This window comes from Dipodomys merriami, unplaced genomic scaffold (genome assembly GCF_024711535.1).
Source record: "Dipodomys merriami isolate MVZ:Mamm:240054 unplaced genomic scaffold, mDipMer1.0.p SCAF_4, whole genome shotgun sequence".
Classification (NCBI taxonomy): domain Eukaryota; kingdom Metazoa; phylum Chordata; class Mammalia; order Rodentia; family Heteromyidae; genus Dipodomys; species Dipodomys merriami.
In genome coordinates this window covers 8360707-8379554 of record NW_027205603.1, presented here as the reverse complement: position 1 = coordinate 8379554, position 18848 = coordinate 8360707, and the positions used below count along the sequence as shown (strand labels likewise).

At 37.0% G+C, this 18848-nt stretch overlaps 1 non-coding gene across 1 annotated transcript; it reads right to left on the bottom strand.

Annotated features, from left to right (window-relative positions):
• Positions 1-13150: 13150 nt before the first annotated feature.
• Positions 13151-13257, bottom strand: LOC138806430 (U6 spliceosomal RNA). Its single transcript, XR_011365873.1, has one exon. It is a non-coding gene; the product is annotated as a U6 spliceosomal RNA (small nuclear RNA).
• Between the last annotated feature and the right edge of the window lie 5591 nt (positions 13258-18848).

Here is an 18848-nt window from a genome sequence, read left to right as displayed (position 1 = left end):
AGTATGGAGTTTAGTCTCAAAAGACTAACCATATCGCTTCCCTATGACCCAGCAATTCCACTCCTGGGCATTTATCCAATAGACCACAAACAAGGCCACACTAAAGCTACCAGCACCACCATGTTTATTGCAGCATTATTTACCATAGGCAAGATATTGAATCAAGCCAGATGCCCCTCAATGGGTGAATGAATCAAGAAAATGAAGTATATATACACAATAGAATTCTATGCTTTCATAAGAAAGAATGATATTGCATCATTTGTAAGGAAATGGAAAGAATTAGAAAAAATTATATTCAGCAAAGTAACCAGATCCAAAAAAACATGGTTTCTTTGGTTTTCATGGTTTCCCTCATTTATAGTCGTTTGAATGTGCCTATAAATCGTCAAACAAACACAATGGATGGTAAAAGACAAAAAAAAAATTACACTTGGACATGAGAAGTTAACAGAACTCTAAACATTCACACAGTGAGACCAAAGGAGGATATCCTTAGGAGAGGATCACAAAGGCTCAATAACTATGTGCATATGGTCATATGAAATTATGCTTATCAAAATGAATTCCAAGAAATGGAAACAAGAGTTTTTTTTAAATGTTCCTTTCTCCCCCTGCCTTTGTTACTGTTTTTTATTTCTGTATCTTTTGTTTGGTATGTAAGTTTATCTGCTTTGGGAGGTAAGGGGAGCAGAGAAATGATGGGGCAAAGGTAAAACATATGCAGCAATGATACTCACTAGACACTGTGTTGAGTGTGAACTATATAATGTGGCAGAGAGGGGTTGGGAGGGAAAAACTGGGGGAAAACAAGGGAATAGAGCGCTCGCCTTGAGCTGAAGAGCTGAGGGACAGCGCCCAGGCCCAGAGTTCAAGCCCCACGACCGACAAAAAAAAAAAAAAAAAAAACAAGGGAAGAGGTGACACTGTTCAAAAAGAAATATATTACCTGAATTATGTAACTATAGCTCCTCTTACATCACCTTTACAATAAAAATGAGTAAAAAATAAATTAAAAAGAGGTTAAAGTCACTGATAATAATAAAGAAGGAAAGTATCACTAAATTCTAACAATCTTACTTGGTAACTGTCACTTGAATCCTAATTTGTTTCTATCATTGCGGTTCTAGTTTGTGTCACCAGGTATAGAAATATCCAATAATATTCATACCAGTTTAATACAACATATGAATGATTTCTCATTTTTAATTACCTATATAAGAGTACTTTTCTATAATAATACCAACAAAAGCTAAGATGTCTATTTAGGATAATATCAATGATTATTCAAGCCTCATATAAAATAGGTTTATAAGCATGCACATTGGAAAGCAACATGCAGCTATTATATGCACATTAGTAAAAGAATTCTGGACTTGTGAAAAGTCTAGAAGAAATAACTAAAAATACAAACTTGAAAGTAGTTCTGTTTTGTTTTGTTTTTGTTTTTGCTATTGTTGTTTTTTGTTTTTTTTTATCAGTCATGGGGCTTGAACTCTGGGCCTGGGAGCTGTCCCTGAATTTCTCAGCTCAAGGCCAGTGCTCTACTACTTGATCTACAGTGCCACCTCCAGTTTTCTGGTGGTTAATTGGAGATGAGGCTCATGGACTTTCCTGCCCAGGCTGGCTTTGAACTGTGATCCTCAGATCTCAGCGTCCTGAACAGCTAGAATTATAGGTACAAGCCACTGGTGCCCAGCTAGTTCTGTATGGTTAATATCTGTTATCCTCAGGAGGATGAAATCCAGAGGATTTGGGTTTGAGGCTAGCTCAGGTAGAGTCCAAAAGTCCAAAGAGACTATTTCAAATTCCAAGCAAAAAGCCAGGCTGGAGATGTGGCTCAAGTCTTAAAGCAACATCTTAGCAAGTGCAAGGCCTTGAGTTTAAATCTCAGTACTACCAAAAAAAGAAAAGAAAAAGCTCAAAAGGTAATACATAGGAACAGCATAATTATTAACATGTCTTGCTCTTCAAAGACATTAATCAACATTTCACTGTAAAAGAATGGTATTTAGGGTAAAGCAATCAGGTACATTCTTAATAAATGTGTCACAGTAATATTAAGTTTCATGCTTTTTGAAGGCAATGAAAATATCTGATTTAGCTAATAAATGAATTATGTAGCAGAAACTCTACTGCAAAATAAGCCAAGACATTCCAGCAAATTGGGAAACTATTCCAAGAACTCACAGCTAAATTATTTCTGGTAAAGCACTGTAATTAGACTATTAGCAACCTGGCATGTGATGTAGCTCAAGTTCCACCTACATAGCAGACAGAGGCAAGAGTGTCATGATGTCTAGATCAGCTCAGCCAGTCAGAGAGACTAATGTCATCTAGGAGCATGGATTCATTTTCCCTGCCCATTAAAGAATTAAAAGGCAGGAAAGGGTGTAAAGCAGACAGAGCAAGTTTACTTGAAAGTGCAAGATGTGAAAGTAAGAAAACTCCATTTGAGGAGAGGCCCAAAGAGACTCCTCCCATCTCTCCCCAGGAGGATTTGTGCTGATTGCTTGATGTGCTGCCCTGGTTCTTGTCATTGGTTGAGCAAGCACCCAGGGCATTATGAGAAGAAGCATTTGAGCAGGAACCTCCAGGCTGCAACAGGAACAAGAAATACCATTATGTGTTGTCTGCCATGTGTTAGGTTCTACTTAACCCTCTCTACCTAACAGTTCCCCCTTTTTTCCTTCAACACCTGGTCTCAAAACCAACCAAAAAAGATCTGCTGTAATAGATATGTTTGATTGTATATAATAAACATTTCAAATCAGTGTTCAAAAGCACAACACCTTCTCACCTCTAAAACCCATTTAGCTCTACTATAAGTCCAGGTGTATCATTCCATTCTGCATAGGTCTCTCATATACTGAGAAAAATGTTCAAATTAGTGCTTTTAGACCATTAGCACTATGCCTTAACTACTCACCGACTTTAGCCAGCAGTACAAATACAAATTAACATTTTTATTCATGATCATGTAACCCTTAAGCATATGACTTGCAGATAGAAGTATTGTTCTAGGGCTGGGAATGTGGCTTAGTAGTAGAGTGCTTGCCTACCATGCACAAAGCCCTGGGTTCGATTTCTCAGTACCACATAAACAAAAGGCAGAAAGTGGTGCTGTGGTTCAAGAGATAGAGTGCTAGCCTTGAGCAAAAGAAGCTCAGGGACAGTGCCCAGGCCCTGAGTTCAAGCCCCAGGACTGGTTAAAAAAAAAAGTATTGTTCTAAATATTTGAAAACAGATTCAAAACAAGACTTATTTTTATTTAATTACCAACAAAGCATTGCCTTATAAATGTTTTTCCTGGTAAAATATGCCCTAGCAAGTTCCATCAACACAGATAAACCCTTCAAAATATGGGCTTTGCACTATTTTCAATTTATTTTATTTTACTATAACTGAGACAAACCAAAAAGAAGAACAAAATCCAAAGATGTGAGCTCCATATCTGATCAGTATTCTCTGGATGTTTAATCACAGAGCCAGCAGTGAGAGCACAGATTGATCTTTCCCATTTCTGAGACTGCCTGGAAGAAAGGCACTCTTGTAAGGACGTAAGTCCAAACATAAAATTTTTCATTTCAACTCAACAACTCAAATTGCAACTTGCAGGTGAATCACAAAATCACTGTAATGTATGGAAGCCTCGTGTTTCTCATGGGATTATCAAAATGCCCATCTTGAACCTAGAACAAATCATGTTAAATGAGGTAAGCCAAGCTCAGAGAGACAAATGGCACATATGTAGAATATAGATCTAAAATACATAATAAATTATACAGGACTTCAGCATTCAAACACAGTGAGAAGGATACTCTTAGGGGAGAGACACAGAGGTAAAATACCTCTGAGCCCCTGATTATATAAAATAATATTTATTGAACTGAACTCTAGAAACTGGAAACAAGAGAGGTTTTTTTTTCTTTTTTGTCTTGTATGTTCAGTTATTTGTTTTGGGGAGGTAAGAGGAGGCACAGAAATGGAGAGAACAAAGTGTGAACAAATGCAGCAGTGGTACTCACTAGACACTATAATTAAAATGAACTATACAACTTGTGGATGGGTTCAGGAGGGAAAAACTGGGAGAAAACAAAGGAAAGGGTGACATTGTCCAGAAGGAAATGCACTCATGACCTGACTTATGAAATGGTAACCTCTCTGCACATCACCTTTATAATAACAATAAAAAATTTTAAAAGATGTCCATCTCAAGTGAATGGGTGCTAACTTACAGGTGTCATAAGGCACTTGCTTAAATAGAACCTGAAAATGCAAATGATAGTTGTGTATATACGCATACCACCTACACATAAATGACAGATAGATAGATAGATAGATAGATAGATAGATAGATAGATAGATAGATAGATAGAGGCAGTACTAGGTTTTGAACTCAGGGCCTTATGCTTTCTCAATTTGCTTGCCTGGCACACTACTTCTTGAGCCAAGCTTCTTGTCCTTTTTCTGGTTATTTTGGAGATGGAAGCTAAAAGACTTTTCTGCTTCAATTGCCTTTGAAAATCCATCTTCTGGGGGCTGGGAAGGTGGCTCAGTGGTAGAGTGCTTGCCTTGCACGCATGAAGCCCTGGGTTTGATTCCTCAGCACCACATAAGCAGAAAAAGCTGGAAGTGGTGCTGTGGCTCAAGTGGTAGAGCACTAGCCTTGAGCTGAAGAGCTGAGGGACAGTGCCCAGGCCCAGAGTTCAGGCACCATGACTGGCAAAAAAAAAAAAAAAAAAAAAAAAAAAAGAAAGAAAATCCATCTTCTGGATCTCAGCCCTTTGAATAGCTAGGATTACAGGTATAAGCTTCCTGTACCTAGCTTTTTAGTAATACTAAAAAGGGAGTCAGTAGATGAAATACAGAGAATATAGAAATGAGAAAGTGAGTAACGTTTGAATATTTATATGGATCCCTATCCAGTTGCATTTGTGGGGGTGTGGATAATACTAGGACTTGAACTCAGGGACTTCCACGTGCTAGCCAGGCCCTCTACCACTTGAGCCACACCCTCACTCCTATTTGCTATTTTTTCTAATAAAGCTTGCTTTTTGCCCAGGCTGACATGGACTTCAGTCCTTCTGTTTATGAGCCTCTCTTAGCTTGAATAATAGGTGTATACCGCCAACCCTGGCTTCTCATTGGTTGAGATGGAATCATGGGAACATATTGGCTGGGCTGCCCTCAAACCATGATGCTTCAGATCTCTGCCTTCCAAGTAGATAGGATTAAAGGGGTGAGCCACCATGCCCAGTTATATAGTTTCCATCTTTCAGTGACCAGGGTCACTCATGTGACTGTACACATGAGTGACATGTACACATCAAAAAGATAGTCAAATAATTTAAATGTAAGAATAGGTGAAACTAGTCTTCCACTTTTATCCTTCCTTTCAATTATTCTCATACTTGTTATCAAAGAATGGAGAGAGGAAAATTGAATCTCACTCCAGACCAGGTTTGTTGACTTCTTTCTAGTATTTTGGTGGCTGGAGCCATGTATCCTGAGGGGCAGGTGGTTGATGGCTGGAAATTGACTAAATGAAAGTGAAATTATTTATGATGTTGGCTCACCTCTTATTTATGATGTTGGCTCACCCTTCCCTTGTCTTCTAGTCACTTGACATTTAAGCAAACGTAAACAATGTCCTAACTAGATAACACACCTGTGCAATGGAGAGAGGTTATACTTTGCATAGCTACAATCAAGTACATAACAAAAAGCTCTGGCTAATGAACAGACTTTGTAAAAGTGAATCTCTTCAATTTTGTTGTTTTGGAGCTTCTTGGCTTTTTGACTATTACAAATGAAGCTTTAATAAATTTTACCTTATAAGTCTGTCTCAGAATGTATATGCTTTATTTGCTCTTGTTTACATGGTAGGTTATATGATAAAAATTCATCAACTTTTAAGAAATTGAAAGTTTCCAAAGTAGTTATGATTTTTTACATTCCTATAAGGATTGTCTGAGTGTTCCAGGTGCCTAACATCCTACTAATATTTGTTTCCTGTATTTCTTCATGCTATTTTAATGGTACTTGTTATTTAAATTTCCAATGATTTATTGCTCACATACAGAAATACAACTGATTTTTGCATTAGATCTTGTAGCTTCAAACTTTGCTAAGTTAACCTATTACTTTTATTAGGGTTTTATGGAGGGGAATTTGTGTTTTTGTTTTCATAAATCCTATCAGATGTGTGTGTGTGTGTGTGTGTGTGTGTGTGTGTGTGTGTGTGTGTGTGTGTGTGTGTGTGTACTGTTGCTTGAACTCAGGGCTTTGAACTCTCACTTGGTTTTTGTCTTCTCAAGACTGATGCTCTACCACTTGAACCACAATTTCACTTTCAACATTTTGGTGGTTCACTGGCCATAATAATCTCATAAATTTTCTTCCCTGGTCTAGCTTTAAATAATAATCTTCAGAACTCAGCCTCCAGAGTGGCTAAGAATATAAACTTAAGCCACTGGCATCTGTCTCAAATTTCTTAATTAGAAGAGTAGATTGTATGTGAAATAATATTTATCTCATATGAATACAGCATAACAAAACTTATCAAAAATTCTATTTGAAAAAGGGGGTAAAGGAAGAAAAATGTTATGTATCCATGAATGTGTGCAAATATCAAAATAAAATCTGTCATACAAACATACATAACCTGTCATTACAAATGTATATAGAGAGGTGTTACAGTTACAGTTACATAAATCAGGTAATGGGTACATTTCTTTTCAAACACGGTCACTCTTTCCCTTGCTTTCTCCCCGATTTTCACTCCTGTGCCCAACTACAAGTTGTATAGTTCATTTTCAACACAGAGTCTAGTTAATAGCACTGCTGCATTTGTCCAGCATTTGTCAATTCATTTCTTTGTGCTCCCCCTTGCCTTCCTAAAGACAGATAAATAAATAAGCAAGACAGAAAAAACAGCAACCAAGAAAAAAAATCTTGTTTACAATTCCTCGAGTTCATTTCAATAAATACTATTTTATATGATGAGATCCACATAAGCATTTCACCTTTGTGTTCCTCTCCTAAAAGTATCCTCCTTTTGGGTCTCACTGTGTGTGAATGTCTAGTCCTGTATGATGTATCATGTCTGGGTATATTTTAGATGTAGCTTCTGCATGAAAAAAAAAAGAGAGATAACATGTGCCACTTATGCCTCTGAGCTTGGCTTGCCTCACTTAAACATAAGTTCTAAAAGTATTTTTAGGATATACAATGGAATTCTATGCCTCCATCAGAAGAATGACATCGCCCCATTTGTTAGGAAGTGGAAAGACTTGGAAAAAATTATATTAAGTGAAGTAAGCCAGGCCCAAAGAAACATGGGTCCCATGGTTTCCCTTATTTGCAATAACTAGTACATGCGTAGGACAAGCAGAAAAGGCCAAAAGCTATGTACAGATGACCATATAAGATGATGTTAAGTGAAATGAACCCCAAGATAGGTACACAAATATCTTTTTTCTGTCTTGCTATTGTTTCTAATGTATTTATAATGTACCATGTGATTTTTTTGTTGTTGCTTTGTACGTTCCTTCCCCATGGTATAACCCCTGTTTTCACTGTATTTGATGTAGGTGCCCTGCATCTTGTATATGCACTTCTCTAATTTGGGGGAGGGAGGGAAGGGAAATAACAAAATGCTTAAATAAAGATACAGGTTGACCTATTGTAACAATGAGATGTACACAACACGATGTTGAAAACGTGGGCGGTACAAGTTCGGCAGGGGAGGCGGGGACAAAGGAGGAAGCAACAATGCTCAATAGGAAATGTACTCATTACTATGCACATGTAAATGTAGCCCCTCTGTACAGCATTTTTACAAAAAACATTAAAAAATGAAAAAAAGGAAATACAGTAAGACTTGGTTTAATGCCTTGTCTGTGTAAACCGGGATGATCAGATGCCTTTGTACAACATCCTGTATTAGGTGATCAAATGTTTGGAATTAGCAAGTCTTGGTAACAAAATGGTTATTCATTCTTTATCACATTCTTTCCTCCAAATTTTATTTTATTTGGTATTATTGGACTGTGCTATGTGTGAAAATAGAGCAATGAAATTTATTGGAATTGCTTTAAGATGGGGAGGAGAAAGAGGAGAACGAAAGAGAAAGTAAATTTGATCATGGAACATTGTATGCATGCATGGAAATACCACACAAGGAAACCTCTTGAACACACAATGTGTGTTACTATTAAAAGGACCTACCAAGTGAATGTGAGGAAACTACTAGAGAAAACCTAAACTTACGTTTGCCAAGGAGTTCTTGTTCAATGCACTTATTGAACTACTGGAAAACTTGATGATTCTGAGTAGAGATTCACCCACTTACACCATCCCTGTCACTGTCACTGAAACCTCCCTTTGGGATTTGGAAGCCATTTCCATGGAGGCATTTACTTTTTCCTTTAGAAAGTTTTCCATCAATGGTTTTTCATCAGCTGTCATTCAAACTTCAAAGAAACCTGCTACACCTTGGTCATATTTACTGCTCTCACAAAAGGGTTGGAAAATGCAATCTGGCGTCAGCTTTCAAGTAGTTTCTGTAGGACCACAGAAACCAGAATCTTTACAACATTTCTAAATTGGATTCCAGCCCTCCAGACACTGTTTTGGCAAGTCCTTTGACATAAACCTATCTGGCCTGTGTCTGACCACATGAAACCATCATACAAAAGAGTTTATTGAAGAAATTTTTTTTCTGTACTGCAACTCTAAAACCATTTTCAATGGAAAGAAAAATGTTCAAGGATAGAATGATCATCGTGAACAAAGATGTTTTCTGTAAGTTTGTTTTGCACTTAAGGGATTCTCCAAGTGTTTCAGGTACCTGATGCTGCAAATAAAATCATCTATTAATTTCCTTTTTGGTGATGGATATTAGATTGCACATTAAGAAACGAAGGGAGACAATGCTGCCTTTAAGAAGCCTGAAGAAATGAAGTGAGTCTCTTGGATGTACAGGCACATAAATTAGCAATTACAAGCAATTGCTTGGTTCCATCAAAGGCCATGCCCATGATAATCCATTACAAAGTACAGAATTATCCAATTAGTAGAACTCACTTATTATTCATTCTCCTTAAAGCTGGTCAACAAACTTTAATACCTTTTATGAGAAAATGATAATAGACTAGAGGTCTGTAAAATAGCCCCTTCCCCACTATTATTTATAAAAATATATTGTAACGCAGCTTTGATCATTCATTTATGCATGCTTCTACAGCCACATAGCTTCCAAAGCCCTCAAAACCAAACAGATTTATTATCACCTTTAACAGAAAAGGCTGCTGAGCTCGGCATCGTAATCGTGGCATCTCAGCTGCTTGGCCCTGGAGCTCATCACAGACCGCTACCTCACCTAAGTTTAAATTTTAGTTGTTCCATAATCTACAATACAGAGCCTGGATGCTCACATTAGCCAATTTTATGCTCAATGACTTGGCAATGTCTTTTTTGTCTACTCGTAGCCTATGTTGTTTTCTTTTCTTTTCTTTTTTGCCTATACAATGCCTACCAAATATTTTACTAAATGAACTCCAAGAATTAGAAACAAAAAGATTTTTGTTTTGCTGCTGCTGCTGTTTATGTTGTCTTTGCCTTTTGCTTTGTTTGTTAGTTTGTCTTTGGGAGGGCAAGGGGGCAGGGAAAAGGTAGGACAAAGGGTGAGCAAATGCAGTAGTGTTACTCACTAGACACTGTGGAAAATGAGCTGTACAACTTTTAGGTGGGGATGGGAGGGAAAATGGGGAGAGAGAGGAGGGAAGAAGTGACATTGTTCAAATAAAAATGCACTTTTATCTGACTTATGAAACTGTGATCTCTCTGTACATCATCTCTATAATAATAAAACATTTTTAAAAGAAATATTCGAGAAAAAAAAGCCCACAGACAATTCTGAGATCCTCAGCGTCCTTCTGATATAAACGACACAGTGAGAACTGAATCTCTCATGCACCTGCACTAGAAATCACTTCAATGAAGTGATTCTTGGCAAACCTTCTTTGTATGACCCTGATCTGGTAAATAAACATTGTTATGTTTTTTTTTTAAGTGGCAGCTATCTCACCTGCATTTTCTTCAAAGTTTGTTTTTATTGGAATCCTTTGGTCAGAAAGAAAATATTGCTTCAGAAATCCTTTTTTTTTTTTTTTTTTGGCATCCTGCAAGTTAAATGTCACCTATTGCCAATAGCACAGGTGTTCCATGGTTTACAAATGCTTCATGACACCTAATAATTCAGCTATGGCACAACAGAGCTCTTAGCACCATGCCATTTGGAGCTGTGGGCAGCAGGGAGGGCTGCATCCAAATGTTATCAGTTACTCCCAAGTAAGCTTGGAGGCAGCTTAAAAAGATATAACCACTTAGGAATCTAGAGGAAATATGTCCAGAATACTTTGTAACTATAAATAGACTTCATTACATATTATACGTCCTTGCTATTGGCATACATGTCTCTAATAAAAAAAATAGTGGAGAAATTTGTTATTCTTTATTCCTATTTAAATAGATTCAAATTGTTAGTAATTCTTCGAGCAAAGTATATTTAGATAGGAAATATCTATCCCTATCAAGATTTATTTGTTTTGATTAAACTATTCACTCCCAGTCGGATGTGGTGGTACACACCTGTAATCCCATCACCAAGAAAGCGGAGGTAGGAAGATCATGAGTATGAAACCAGTCTGTGCTACAGAGTGAGTTCAAGCTAGCCTGTGTTACCTTGTCTCAAAGCAAAGAGGGAAAACAACAAAACAAAGCCTACTTTCAAAAATGAACTCACTGAAAGCCTTTTCTGCTGCAGAAACTAGACAGAAAGAGCCTAGATGTCCATTTTCAAATTGGGGTCAGTCAATGAACAAGCACTTAAGTACGCTAACTTATTTCCCAGGCCGAGGTACTGTTTCTTCACATAGGAGACATCGTGTGCTGTGGTGGGTTTCAGAGAATTCTGTGTGGTTCCACCTGTGGAATTTCACTCTAGTTATTTTCAATAATGTTCCCCCAAATAAAAAGAGCAGAGCTAGCTTTCTAGTTTAGTTAATAACTAGTTAGAAACTAGCTTGGTTAAAAATGAGCTTTGTATTCTTTCTTCATTTCAAGAACCATGCTAACAGTATCTTTTAATATTTTTATGTGTTCACACAGGTACATTTGCATATATTTTAAATAAAATTCATTACTAAATGAATGCCATCTAATTGAAAAAAATTAATTCCTCCATGATTCTATCTGTAAAGTACACGTGTCGCTTCTTGGGCAATGTGCTTATTTTTCTATTACTGTTTCTCTTTCTCATTCTCATAGTTTAAATTTTATTTTATTGTAAAGGTGATATACAGAGGGGTAAAAGTTATGTAAGGCAATGAGTACATTTCTTTTTGAACAGTATTACACCTTTTCTCCCAATTTCCCTCTTTCTCATTCTAAAATAAATATCCATCTTTTTTATTTGAAACACCATCAGATCTGTAAAAGTTCCTTGTTTTCTCATATTTCTAAATTTATTATTTTAAAGATCACTAGTTTTGTAGATTTTCTTTTTTAATTGCTGGCCTAGCCTCCTGATAAGAGTAGATTTCTAATACCAGATAATGAGGAGATTGAGTTTTTTCCTTTTCAAATCTTATTTGTAAAGATCCAGAATCTCTGGCATGTACTTAAAGGAATGTCTTAGAATATCAGTGCTGCAATGTACCTCATCAGTCTGAACAATGACACTGCAGACATGCAAAGTTTTCCTGCATACACGACTCTTAACCCAACCATTGCATGGCCAGTCCAGTCACATCAGATAATTATGCACAAATTGTCCAAGACATTTTGTTTGTTTTTTACTGTCAAGGTGATGTACAGAGGGGATACAGTTACATAAGTAAGGTAATGAGTACATTTCTTATCAAACTTGTTACCCCTTCCCTCATTTTTCTCCTACTTTCTCTCCCACACCGCCACGTTGCACAGACCATTTCCAGCATATTGTCTTGTGTATGTTGCTGTTGCATTGGTTCCCCCTTGTCCTTTGTCTCACCATTCTGTTGTTCCCCTTCCCTTCTCTAATCCAAATAAACGTATATACAACACCAGCATACCAAAATCAAATACAGCGACAACAGGTGATATACCATAGGAGGAAGAACACAAAAGAAACAAAAAATGGAAAGACTTGGAAAAAATTATATTAAGTGAAGTAAGCCAGGTCCAAAGAAACATAGGTCCCATGGTTTCCCTTATTTGCAATAACTAGTATATGTCTGAGACAAGCAGAAAAGGTCAGATAAGTTAATGTTAGGGAATGAACCCCAAGATAAGTATTCAATTTTTTTTTGTTTTTTTTCCTTTCATGTGATTGTTTCTAGCATATTTATAAGATGATTTCTATGTTGCTTTGAATGTCCCTCCCCCACAATATAACCCATGCTTTCACTGTATTTGATGTTGGTATAATTTGTGGAGGGGAAGGGAAAAAACAAATCATTTAACTAGGGATACAGGTGGACCCATTGCAACAATGAGATGTACAAGTCGTTATGTCGAAAAACAAACTTTACAACTTTGGTGGCGGGTGGGGAGAGTATGGGAAGCGATGGGAAGGGGAAACAAAGAGAAGGCAACACGCTTGATAAGAAATGTACTCGTTATCTTGCCCATGTAATTGTAACCCCTCTGTATGGTATTCTCACAATAAAAAAATAAAAATAAAAATAAAAGAAAACAAAAAAATCGCATAGTACATTAAAAACAACAACAACAAACAAAAACCTCTTGTGTCCATGTCTTGGAGTTCATTTCACTTTGCTTCATCTTATATGGTCATATGTACAAAGCTATTGAACTATTCTACTCATCTGCTAAGATTATCCTAGACATATACTAATTATTGCAAATAAGGGACCCTATGGGACATATTTGGGTCTGGCTTACTTCACTTACTATGAATTTTTCCAAGTCTTTCCATTTCCTTACAAATGGGGCAGTGTTATTCTTTCTGATGGAAGCATAAAATTCCATTATATATATTTATATATATGTATATATATATATATTTATATATATATATCACATTTCCTTGGCCCATTCATCTACTGAGGGGCATCTGGGTTGGTTCCATATTTTAGCTATGGTAAATATGAAACACTTCACAAATTTGTGTGTTATCCTTGTGCAGGGGCCATGCTAATCATGTCTGTATCATTCCAATTTTAGTATATATGCTGCTGAAGCAAGCACTCCAAAATGTTTTATTGGGAGTACAAAATTCCCTTCCTCCCCTTAATTCAACCTCAATATTTCTTAATATTAATAGCTATTTAAGTAAGTATCAGGTAGAACATGACAACCTAAAATTCACAGTTGTCAATCGGGTGCCAGTAGCTCACGCATATAATACTAGCTACTGGGAGGCTGAGATCGGAGGACTGTGATTCTAAGCCAGCCCAGGCAGAAAAGTCTATGAGACTCTTATTTCCAATAAACCACTCAGAAAAATCTAGAAGTGGTGCTGTGGATCAAGTGGTAGAGCACTAGCCTTGAGTACAAAGAGGCTCAAGGACAGTGCCAAGGCCATGAACTCAAGCCCCAGACTGGCAAAAAAAAAAAAAAAAAAAAAAAAAAAAAATCACACTTGTCTTAAATCCATTGATAAAGTAGAACATCGCTTTGCTTCTAATAGCATAGGTTAATTTTGTTTAATTCTGCCACAAGTACGTGTTTTGAACTTCTTACAAGGTAAATGTCTGAATGCTATAAGTCAGTTAAGTAAAAATCACCTAAAGTCTTATTTCCTGTGACTTCCTCCAAAACTTACACTGGAGCATAGAGAGGCTCCCCAGAATGCCCCACAGCTTGATAGCACAAAAACTGGGAGTGAGTAAATGCAATATTTGGGGATAGGCTTTTAAGATTGACAATAGTATATGTTTGGGAATTTTGCTTTTCCTATTTATTTTTTCCCATTCTGTCTGGAGCATGGAAACAACTCCTAAAAGTACAACAGTCATACTGAAAACATGCGAATATAAATGAGTACAAGAATGAAAGAAACCATGTCTACTAGGAAACCCCTAAACTCACGAGATTAAGACATTCTACTTCCTAATTTCTTACTACATTAGACAGACAACCCTCTGGTCCATTTAATCATTCACATTTGACAAATTTTATCTTCTGCTACTCATAGCTGAAATCTATCCCCAGCCATGACCATTTCTGTAATTTGCTCCACATAATCTTGTGCCTTAGCACCCAACCAAGAGCATTATTAGAAAGAGGTATCAAAATGATGAAGTAAATTAAGAGCAAGAATGAATACTCTTAGACATTTCTGTTTGCATGATATGTAGACTCTTTACTTGACATTGCCTCCCACGTCACATGTAATCCCAGCTATTTCTGTCAGTGTAGCTTTAATAAAGAATATGTACAACAGAAATTTATCTCACATTCTGGAGGTTAGAAAAGGTTATTGCCCAGTGAGAGCCTTTTCCTGGAAATGTCCTATGCCCTTCCCTTGCTATGTGAAGGGAGGGAGAGAGAGAGAAGTGAGGAGAGAAAACAACAGGAAAGGGAGGAAGAAATGGAAGAGGAAGCACAGAAGAAAAGCTTTGTCAACTTCTATTCTTCTAAAGACATGAATCCCATTTTGGGGGGCATCATGATTGTAACCCCATTACATCCTAAAGGCCACAGATCCAAACACAAATCACACTGCAGGTTTGGGAGTCAGAACAAGAATTCAAGAAGGACACAAACATTCCATCCACAGCAATAACACTGTAGTACTAGCAACAAGTACCCAGCAGCCCTCTACACATTGAGAAGTTCAATTTGAATTTCATTATTCTACTTTCTCTTTTCACTGGAGGAAGATGAAAGCCTTAATTTGCTGATACACATATTTGAGTGGAAAGTGATGTTTTCAGAAGGAAAGAAACACGTGTTAGAGAGTGCGGAAATTAGTTAAGAAAAGGAAAGCATTCAATAAACAGGATCTAGAGCTCAATTCCATTAGGAAAGCCCTAGGATTAAACCATGGTAAAATGGATTTGTATGTTTATACACCAAATCTATTAGCCATTAACAGGAAGTCATTTCTGGGTAATATTCTCTTCCCCTGTAGCCCTGGACACACTGCATTAACCTTTTCTAAACCTATGCAGTAAATGTGAGTTATCCCCATTTTACAGACAGAAATAGAAAGAGGTTAAGTAGCATTCACAAAGGAAGTTTACTTTCAAAGTAAACTTTGGGAATTTATTATTTTATTATCATCTTTAGGTAGTTGCACAAAGGCGTTGCCATTTAACAAAGTAGTTTATGAATACAATGTGTCTAGATCAGTATCACCCCTTTCGACATTCTCACCCATCCCTCCCCTACCCACCCTTTTCCTCTTCTTAATTTTGTAGGATATACATTAGATTTTTGTCTGCATCTCCCTTCCCCCCTTTCTCTTTATTCATCTTCCCTTTTCCCCTTGGCCCCACCCCTTCCCTTTCAAGTACCTGCTTCCTAATGTTTTATGTTGCTTAATTTTGGCTTTGCCTTTCTAATTACACTATTTGAGGTCTTTCTTGAATCTACCATATTTTAGTTAATACATTTATATACAGTTGCATACCACCTAACATAATTACTTATGACTTTGGAAGCTAAATCTAGCTTCCACATAGAAGGGAAAACATGGGTCCTTTGTCTCTCTAGGCCTGACTTACTTCAGTTAACCTAATTTTTTTCTCTTAATCACTACTTCTAAAGGAGAATGTGATAATGTTTGGGCATATATGATGGTACCTAGAATTTCTCTTTGTATCTATCATTAGCTCAATCTCAGGTTGTAGAGGGAAGAGCTGAATCTGTTAACTTAAAGTATAACTGTCCTGAAATTATCTTTATCTTTGAAGTGCTGGGTATAACAAGTAACACTCTCAGCGGATTAACTAGCTAACTCAAGAGCATTATACATGAGAATAATGTTGGAGAATCTTGAATACTGGACAAATTTTATCTTGTCCTGAAATCACAATGATTAGATCTTCATTGTGATTTGAGCAGCAACTTAAGAATCTGAGCAGCATCTTAAGAGCTTGTGCATGTGGACATTATCATTCTTAAAACAGGAGCCCTAGGAACTAGGACCCCTACAGGAAACAGAACTTTGGAAGTAAAAATGGTCCACATCCACAGCATAGACTCGTCCTGCCAATAAAAAAACAAATTACCATCTCCCAAGTCCATACCTGGAACCCACAGCTAAATCTACAAATTATTATGACCCAGCTTTTCTATAAGCAACACTGCTATGAGCAAGATAGACACAGATTGAGAATGACTTTCTCCTTAATTTTGGCCGAAACTGTAAATAAATTCATTTTTTCCAATTTCATATATACTGTCACTCTCTCCTAATTTAGACAAATGTTAGAACTCAGAGCCAGGCCTGATGGATACAATTCTGGTAACAGTCTGAGAGGAAATTATATATATATATATATATATGAGATGTGGGTGATCATCAGTGCCAGGCAAGAGAAAATTTCGTAAACCACAGCTATGTGGAAACTTCTGTCTCATCAAAGGGTCCTAACATAAATGTCAAACCCTTCTAAAATGCAAAAATCTTATTAAGCAGTTACAAGTGGAGTCACAGGAAAGAAAAAAGATGATTCCACGTTTTAAGGACAAATGTTAATGATCATAGACACCAGCAATGTTCCTGAGTCTTTGAATTCATCCTCAAAACAAATCAAAGAGAAAAATGCTATTGTCTCAGTATGGAAAGATAGAGACATTCTCTCCTCAGGAATGTATGCCAACAGGAGCCACAAACATGCTGACCAGCTGCTGTTCCCACACCTCCCTAAAAACAGAGGCTTTTAGACAGCTCTCATTGGAGCACTTAGGGCTCTAAGACTTAGTAGCTTGTGTTGTGTGGTTTTGGTGATAGAATTTCTAAAGGTAATTGTCATTCTCTCTTATCCTCATGTTTTTCTTCTTGAGTTAATACCAAGAGAATTGCAGTGCTACCTACACTGTGATGTTCTTCTACACATGCTCAGGTTCAAGTTCAACGAATGGATTTATGGATGAGCCTGAGCACGCATGTTGAAAACTCTAGGTGACTCTCATGCAAAGCCAAACTGAGAACTCTTCCATTAAATCATGATGATTAACACAACATGTTTACCATGCCTCAGCTACTAGGCTGAAGAATCCACATATCTTAATTTAGTTCACTATTATCACAACCTTGCACTTGCAATGTCTGTTTCTGTTGTAATGTCAGGACTATAATGATCTGTGCTTTTTAGTTAGGAATTCCTTATACACCAAATAAGAGAAAGCAATTTCTTTGTACCAAACAAGAGAAAGCAATTTCTTTCTTTAGTCCATAATATCATGATATATGCATAATTTATGCTTTAAATGAGACAGATTGATTCTCCATCGTACTTTCTGTAGAACATCTAATAATCTCTATAAGATGCCTACCCAGAGCCTGACAGTGGTCAAATCTGACCATATTCTGGCTTTTGTGAAATTCATTCAATTCCAAAAGCATTCTGTTCATAACACCATATTTCACTCTGTGTTGACCCAAGGGGAAGCAATCATTTCCCACAATTTTAAAAAAGGTAGGAGAGAACAGTGCTAAGTTATAGCAGGTTTTTTTTTTATGGTATTGTGATGTCAACTCCTAGCATCTTGAGTGAGACAGAAAGTAGCTTTTATTACTAGTATAACAAGATAAGCAAGTTAAACTTTATTTTTTTTTTTTTTTTTTTTGGGTCCGGTCGTGGGGCCTGAACTCTGGGCCTGGGCGCTGTCCCTCAGCTCTTCAGCTCAAGGCTAGCGCTCTACCACTTGAGCCACAGCGCCACTTCCGGCTTTTTTCTTTTTGCTTATGTGGTGCTGAGGAATCGAACCCAGGGCCTTGAGCATGCAAGGCAAGCGCTCTACCACTGAGCCACCTTCCCAGCCCAAGCAAGTTAAACTTTAAAAATTGATGCTCTTCTGTGAAAATTTTGACTAAAGATTACTGACCTCTTAACTTCTCCCTCTCCTCTGATTCCGTCTTCTGCATCCTTTGCTTTCCTCTGAAGCCTATATTTCTCTTCATTTGTAAAGCAGAAGCCTTTAGTGAGTGCATTGATTGCTTCAGGTGTGTTCTTGGGAAAATACCTTCTTTCAAGTTATTACATTCTATTGTAAGGGGCTTTATCAACACATTTTCTTAAGTAAAGCTGGTATTCTCCCCAAGTGTTGTTCTGTTTTCTTTTTCTTTATTTCCCACAATTTACCAGGGACTGGGCTATATCTATGGCTATATAAAATTAGAATGAGATAGGTTTTCTAAACAAAAGCTTGACATATGTAAGACACAAAACTTATGACTTGACAATTAAGATATTTGGGTAAAGAATTAGTGCTCAGTACTTGGCTTCATGTGTGAATTTATGACACATAGTTTTGACCAAGTACAGTCAAACAAAAAAAAAATCTCTTGTGTGCTTATTAAGCAGAACTGTCCTGCATTGTGGTTGGTTGTGTTAAAACTCTGTGCAATCTGGGAGCTCAGTTTTTCCTCAATGGTGGTTTCTTGGATCCCAGTGGCCACAGAAATCAAGAATATACTGTATACATAAAAGCTCAGGAGTGTAGAAAACTTAATCATTTCAGAGAACAGAGAAAAAGAGTCCAAAGATATACACTATTATAAAGATTACAAACAATAGAATAAAAGAGACCCAGATTATCAGACATGATAATCTACGCCTAGACTAATGCAATCCCCATAAAGGGGACCTGGAGAACAACACATA